The sequence below is a fragment of the Vicia villosa genome, linkage group LG6 (assembly GCF_029867415.1).
Source record: "Vicia villosa cultivar HV-30 ecotype Madison, WI linkage group LG6, Vvil1.0, whole genome shotgun sequence".
Taxonomy (NCBI): domain Eukaryota; kingdom Viridiplantae; phylum Streptophyta; class Magnoliopsida; order Fabales; family Fabaceae; genus Vicia; species Vicia villosa.
In genome coordinates this window covers 163,998,621-164,006,538 of record NC_081185.1, presented here as the reverse complement: position 1 = coordinate 164,006,538, position 7,918 = coordinate 163,998,621, and positions in this window count along the sequence as shown.

Sequence of the window (7,918 nt, the reverse complement as noted above, 5' to 3'; positions counted from 1 at the left end):
CTATAGGATAAATAATACAAGTTAGATAATTCATTGTTTCCTAGTGAATTATATCGTAGCTTCCTTTATATCTATCACGGCCTAGAGGGTAGAAAATAAGGCAAAGGACCTACTACTACTTAGAGACTAACATAATGAGTTATCGTAGATTCTTCCTATCTATGGCCTTCCTATTTTTGATACCCAATGTAATATTGATATGTTTATGCATGTTCCCCAATGATAGTTGTTTGTCGATATGTATATGCACCAAATGTTTATACGTTTTGTTTTTTTTATGGCTCCTCCTTTTAAACCATCAGGTTTTTATCTAGAGTTACTGACTTTACCACATTTGTCTACGACTTTGCTATGAATTTCTCCAAGATGATTTGAATTTGATTTGCACAGGTAACTTAGTTGGTAAACAGGTTTTGATATTTTTTGAAGTATTCCCGGGCCTATGCACCATGCTTAATGCAAATATGTAGATGCACCAAATGTTATGAATGTGTATATCTTTGGCAAGAACGATATTTTTCGTGCACGTGCAAAGTTTTCTCATTGGATCATGGGAATTTTGATTGATTCCGCATTAATTGTCTTGGAATAGACCCTTTTGAAAAAAATAAATTGAAATTGACTTAAAGTTAGACTACCAAGCAGGATCAGGTTTTGAGGCAGTAAAATAAGCAACAAAAGAGTTACTAGTGTTGGTAAGGTTACCAGATGAAAAATATAGTAAAGTCAAATAACATCGGTAAGGTTACTAACAATCAGTAAGGTTTATCGGAATACGTCAATCAGGTGATTCGAAAATGAACAAACAATAAGGTTACTGTCATCAATAAGGTTACCGAAAAACATCAATCAGGCGATTGGAAATAGCCATACCCAATAAGGTTACTAACATCGGTAAGGTTATCGGAAATCATCAAGCAGGTGACTGGAATTATGAATACTCAGTAAGGTTAGTGACATTGGTAAGGTTACCGAAAATCATCAATGAGGCGATTGGAAATATGAATACTCAGTAAGGTTAGTGGCATCAGTAAGGTTACCGGAGAGCATCAATCAGGCGATTGGAAATATGAATACTCGGTAAGATTACTGACATCGGTAAGGTTACCGGAGAGCATCAATCAGGCGATTGGAAATATGAATAGACAGCAAGGTTACTGACATCGGTAAGGTTACCAAAATCATCAATCAAGTGATTGGAAATATGAATGCTTAGTAAGATTACTGACATCGGTAAGGTTAACAGAAATCATCAATCAGGCGATTAGGAATAAACACTCAGTAAGGTTACTAGCATCGGTAAGGTTACCAGAAGTCGTAAATCAGGTGATTGGAAAATGAACAAACAGTAAGGTTACTGTCATCGGTAAGGTTACCGGGGTGCTAAGCAAGGTTGATCTTTGTAAAACAAGTTTTGTTGTATCACTTCCAAGTAAAATTGGGCTTTGTAAAAAGTTGTATACTTATAGAGATAAAATAAACGATATGCACAACTTGATGCATGATTCATGATGATGAAATGAATCGATTGTCCAATAAGTTTGTGGATGATTATGATTGAGATGAGTCACTTATACAACAAGGCTGCTTATTAAAAGTAAGAAAGTTGTTTATGATAGTATGGCTTCTCGACACTTATTTTGCAAGGTATGCCCCCAATCTCTAGGATCCGAAGGAAATACCCTTAGAAAGACTTGAATCTCACCATGATGAACTTGATATAGGTTGCCCCAAGATTCGAATTTAAAAAGTATGCCTCATTTTCAAAGTCTGAAGGAATGTCCTTAGATCTCACCATGTGGTGATATAATTTGATATGGTTTTTCCCAAGTATCCAAATCATGAAAAGTTTGTTCTTTGATGTCGCTTGAAAATGAACTTGGATCCTACATGCCGTAAGATGAACTCTATATGAATTTCCCTCATGTTTGAGCTTTGAAAGGTGCACCCTTGATCACTAAGGCCTTGAGAAGGTGTCAAAAGCGGGAAGTGAGTCCTACCATGTTGTGATAAGGATTTAATTATGGAATGTCCCTTCGAAAGGCATGTCCCTGATTGAAATGTGCTTTAAAATGTGACCCACGTTGATTGAATCTTAGAATGATCGCCTTTAGTCAGTATGATCTTCGTGTGATGTACCCCTATGATCATTAGGATTTGCCCCTGATTATAGAGCTCTTCTAAGATGTTTTTCCCCTAATCAGGAGCGTCTTGAAATGAATTGCCTTTGATTAAACCAATTTTGAGATCTCACTGATTCTAAGCATTGATTCGTAAGTAAAATTGTACCTTTTGAAAAATAATTCTAAGTCGATGCACATGCAAGTTTTGAAATTGAAAAGAAATGAATGATTGAGATAGAGATTCGAAAAAGAGAAGTGGTTAACAATAATTTTAACAAACGCAGGAATAAGTTTAACACCAATTTTCTTAGTATGCTTTCATAGTTATCCTAACTTAAACTAGTTAAAGGACCCGTGCGCCCGCACGGGTCACGTAAAGTCGGTATAAATAGTAAATACATTTAATATGGTTATGGTTAAAGAATTCTAATAAAATATATAATAAATAAGCAAAAAAAATTCTTAATTAATGATTAGCATATCCATATTAATTTAATGTATCAAATTGTATTTGTTTACAATATGAAAATTATGTTGGATAAAAAATACAATAGTATTAGAAATAATTAATTATTATAGTTGATTACAAATTTAACTATGAAAAGATAAAATTATTTAAAAAAAAAACAATCAAATAAATAAATATTTAGATATTTAGATACTGTAGTAATGATGTACTATTGTGAAATAGCGGGTCACGTAAAGTCGGTAGAAATAAAGAATCAAAAATAATATATTTATGGTTAAAGAATTATATAAAATAATATATTAATTAAGATAAACAATTTCTTCAATGATAATTATAAACTTAATATAAATTTAAATAGGTATTTTTAATTTATTTTTTGCTATAAATATAAAGTCATGTTAGATGGACTAACATGTTTAATAATCTATGCAATCAAATAATTAAATATTTGTATTACATTATATAATAAATATAAAACTTCCCAAATATTTTCCCACCCAATAAAAAATTTTGACTTTTATATTATGGTGTGAAATTAATTATTACTATTAAAAAGAGATGATTATATTTACTTCTGCATGTACAGAAAAGGGCATTTAAACAGTTTCCAAAAACTTGTGCACGTTTACCTACTAAAAGGAAGTCTAACAGGTAATGGGACTTTGAGTATATATAGTAGAAACGACACAGTAGTTTTCCACTCTTCAAGTACCAAATCCTGTAACCTAATCCGTAAGTGGGAAGAGAAATGGGTAGCTTCTCCCAAGTTGCGAAAGCTTGCAGGTACTCTTCGTCATTTTTTTTCTGTAATCAAATCTCTGTTTTTCGTTTGTTTTCTATGAAATGTGACTTTTGTTCATGATTGTTTCTGATTATGCAGAACTATGAAATTTGTTGTGGTTCAAGACCGTCTCCAACGATTGGCGATTAAAAGGAGGATGAAGCAAAGATCGAAGATGTTGCGGATGAGGTTGAAGATGAAGAAAGAACGCTATTACCAAGTTGTGCACTGAGTGGGGCTTTGCATGTGATGGATGGTGTTGCATGCGCCTGGCAAAGGGGAAGTAAGATTCAGAACATAGCAGGGGTGTGGCAGGATGAGATGCTTGGAATAAGGTGGTCGGGAAAGCATCAGGAATTGAGGGCTGGTTTGAGGTTCGCTGTACTTGAAGACGTCGAATTTTTAACTGATGTTCTGGGAAGTGTTGGACTGGAGATAAACCCCAGAATGATAGAAATATCCAATTCAGTGTATATTGGGAAGTTTGTCTTTGAAAATGAAAGGTATAAGAATCTTATTATCCGATTTTTCGAAAAGGCATGATATTAGGTTATATGAATTCAATTAAAATTTAAGCATTAACTCTGTGTATGTTGTTTGAATGACAGAGAATGGATGATATGGACAGAGTTGGTGGAGAAGCTGAAAAGAATGGTTAGTAATATCTTTTACATGTTAAATTATTTGTTGATGTCATTGTATGTTTCTGGAAGTTAACAGAAAAATTATCATTCTGTTGTATTGCAGGTTTAAAGAAGATGTATTGTTGGGGTATTGATGGCTATGGTGAATGAAGAAGTGCAAAGTTTTGGAAGAACAGTAGATTGTTTTGAATGATGTTGTTGGGATTTTTTTTTTTTCTATTTCAGTTGTATGTGGATTAATGTTATGTTTAAGACTTTTTGTGTTTGTTATTCATCAATTCTCTTTGGATTGAAACAGCTAATGTTATCCTGGCTACTTTATAATTGCAATATAATACTTATATGCTTTGCAACAATGTGTGAAAATCAAATGGATGAGCATGGTTTAAAATTATCCTTTATGTACTCCTGTTAGTATAATTTGGTTATGTTTAATATTTTACTTATTTTTCAACATAAACTTCAAGTTAATAGGAGAATGGGGAATATATATATATTGAAATATGCACATAAGCATATCAATATGTGTAATAAATCTTGAAACATGAATTATAGTTCAGTTAAGTATGTATACAAAAAGATATATAAATTCCCAATGTTTTTGAAACATATTAGTAAGTGTTGAAGAATAATAATAACAATGTTTCGTATAATATTAAAATTAGTGGGATCAATAAGCAAAGTAATATTATAAACTATAAATTTCATATTATATTGTATAATTAATTTTTATTTATTAGGCGAGTGGGAAAAAAACAACTTGACAACTTTTGTTAGTAAAAGATATTCTAAAGTGTAATTAATATTTTTAAAAGAATTATATATGGATTATTTATCAACTAATATTTGCATAAATTTTAAATTATGAATAATATATATGTTGATAAATACACATAAGGATGTCAATATGTGTAAAAAGTATTGTAACATGAATTATAACTGAGTTAAGTATGTATAAGAAAAGATATATAAATTCCTATTGTTTTTTTAATATATCACAAAGTGTTGAAAAATAATAGTAATAGGTTGTTTAAATTTATTTCCATAGGATTTTAAAATTAGTGGGATGAATAAGCTAAGTAATATTATAAAATATTATTTTCATGAACTATTGAGTAATTGATTTATAATAGATAGGTGAGTTGAAAAAAACATCTTGACAATAATTATATATGGAGTATTTATCAACAAATATTTACATAAATTTTTAATTATTATAACATTTGTTTGATTTATTAAATGTGATTTAAAAAAATAAATATTTGAAATAAAGAAGGATTGATAGAAACTATTTATTGTTCCTAAAAAGTGGATTTTAATTAAAACTTAGAATATAAATAAAAAATATATAATGTTTGTATTTTAAAACGCGGGGAAAACTTAGAAAAGAGTAAGTAATAAAAAAAAAGGAAATAAAAATAAAAAAAAACGTGTACTGCATGGAATAGGTAAAGCTTAAAAAAAGTGTATGCATGTATGTTTGGAGTTAAGAGATAGAGATAAATTAAATGCCTTTTTTTTCGTTAGACTACATAGTGTTGTTTCCAAATGAATTAGTAAATGCTTTGGTTACACGGGGGATCATAGGTAACAGTCATGATTGATTGAGATAGGGGTCATTTACTGAATAAGTCTAGGGAAAAGAAAAAGGAAACGTGCAAAGTTGAGTTATAATATATTTTGGACTGTTTACATTACACAACTTCTCTCGTTCTCATTCCGGTCTTTATCAAAAAACTTACATCACTTCTGGAGATAGCAACAGACGACGACGATGAGGTTTGGAAGAAAGCCAGCGTATGGGTGGTTATCAGATGAGGAAGAAGAAGTTATCAGGTTAGATACATGAATTCCTATTTAATTTATTTGTTTTGGCATAAAGTTCATGTGCGATCTAGTTAGGTTTTAGGGTTTTTTTTATTTCTGATGCATGCTAAAATAGATTTGTTTAATTAATAGAGAATGATGTGAATGGAGTTTACTGTTTAATATTTCCCAGATCAGGTCTTCGTAACGTTGTGGGGGGTCAAGTTGTATCGAATGTTTATTTGCCTGATTGTGTTAATCTATAAAGCATAGGTGTTTTATTCTGGGCCAATAGTGTGGTGTTATATATATTTTAAAGTTGTTAATCTTTCAAATATTCCCTGTCTATGGTATAGTTGCGTTGTTAATCCGTATTTGGGATTAATAATGTGCTCATGCAACTATAATTTTTCTTTCAGTGAGGAGGCAGCAATGAACGAAATTCAAAAACTCGTAGATGAGGTTGAAGATGGCTCAGTAAAACAATCATCTGTCAGGTCGGTTAGAAAGGGTAAAGCAAATTCTAAGAAATCTGTTAGATTTGCAGAAACTTGCAAGAATGTCCCTGCAGTTGTTCCAAATGTCAACAATACTGTTGTTCCTATGAGTAGTGTTAAGCTTGAAGAAGATGATGTCCCCCTTGTCTCTGTGAACGATAATGTACAGACTAACAAAAAAACTGAGAAGTCCAAAACTGTTGTTGATAAAACAGTTGGGAAGAAAGCAGCTGAAGTTGAGAGGAGGACTAATAGCAAAAATCTTGGAAGGACTGCCAACTTAAGATCTGTTACAGATGGGAGTGAGAAGAGCACAATGAAACTTGCAAAGAAGGGGAAAAATGTTTCAAATGTTAGGATAAGAATGTGGGGAGGAAAGCCAACATACTGCTGGGATATTGCTATAAAGAATTCAAGAGTAAAAAAGGATAATGTCCAGGTAAGCATACTGAAAATCGACCTCATATTTTAATACTTTGCAGATCTCAAGTGTTTATTCAATGAATATTTGTGTTGTTGCAGCATTTCCCTAAGCAGATAGCAATAGACTGCTTGGCAAGTAATCAGAAGGAGGTAACTATTAGAGATTGTGATTTGTATCAACAATTCAAGTGTACTGTGAAGACGGCATACCGCAACGGGGCTCCGAGTCCGGCTGAGAAATACATGACTAAAGGATGGTACGCCTATGCGAAGACCAAAGGGTTCAAGAAAGGCGACACACTGACTTGTCAGTTGGCGAAACATGGCACTTTCATTTATGTTACAATGAAGAAGAAATGATGGGGCTGTTGAAAGGTGGTGGAAGAACTTTGCTTTTTTTTCTGTTGTTGAAGTAGTTTCAAAGACCAAAGTCTTTGAATTTTGTGTATCTGGTGGTGACTTTTATAACTTATCTGAACAATGTTTTTTGTTTCCCCTATGGGTTGGTACTTTTGCTTTAATGTTGAATGACTTTATCAAGACTACTTTCCTGGCCTGGGAATTTTTGAATGGTTATATGTTTTGTTTATCTTAATGTTCTACATACTTCATGGTTGCTCCTTTACATTGGCCATCATGATTGGCTCATGTGTGCTAGAATAGTTTATTTACATGCATTATAAACATTAACTAAATATAATAGTTATAAAGTTAATATGAAATGTTTTTTTAAGAAATTTTGTTTGATAAACAATTTACCATGTTAAAACCAAATTACAGTTTATAAAGAATACATATTATACAATCAGCTTAGATATATAGCAACTTCAATTTATGTAGGCAAGCAGATTTATTAAATGTATGGAAGGAAATATAGTGTCATGTATATTTAAAGGTCTGATTTGTAACATCTAATAACTACTAAAAAAATTGCAATAATTACTTTTTTGTTGTTAAAACTCGTTTACCAAACATGCTGGATATTTGTACATATAAAAAATGTAGGCCCATCAGTGTTGTCTGGCCCAAAAAATAAGGGTTATCACTATCTATCTATATATAGAATTTTTTGTCATAATGCATCAGAATTGAGGTCCTTATAAAATTTAATTCTGATATGGTGAAGTGGGGAGTTCCATTCGTCCCTTCTCCATCAAGCAGGTGAGTATACTTTG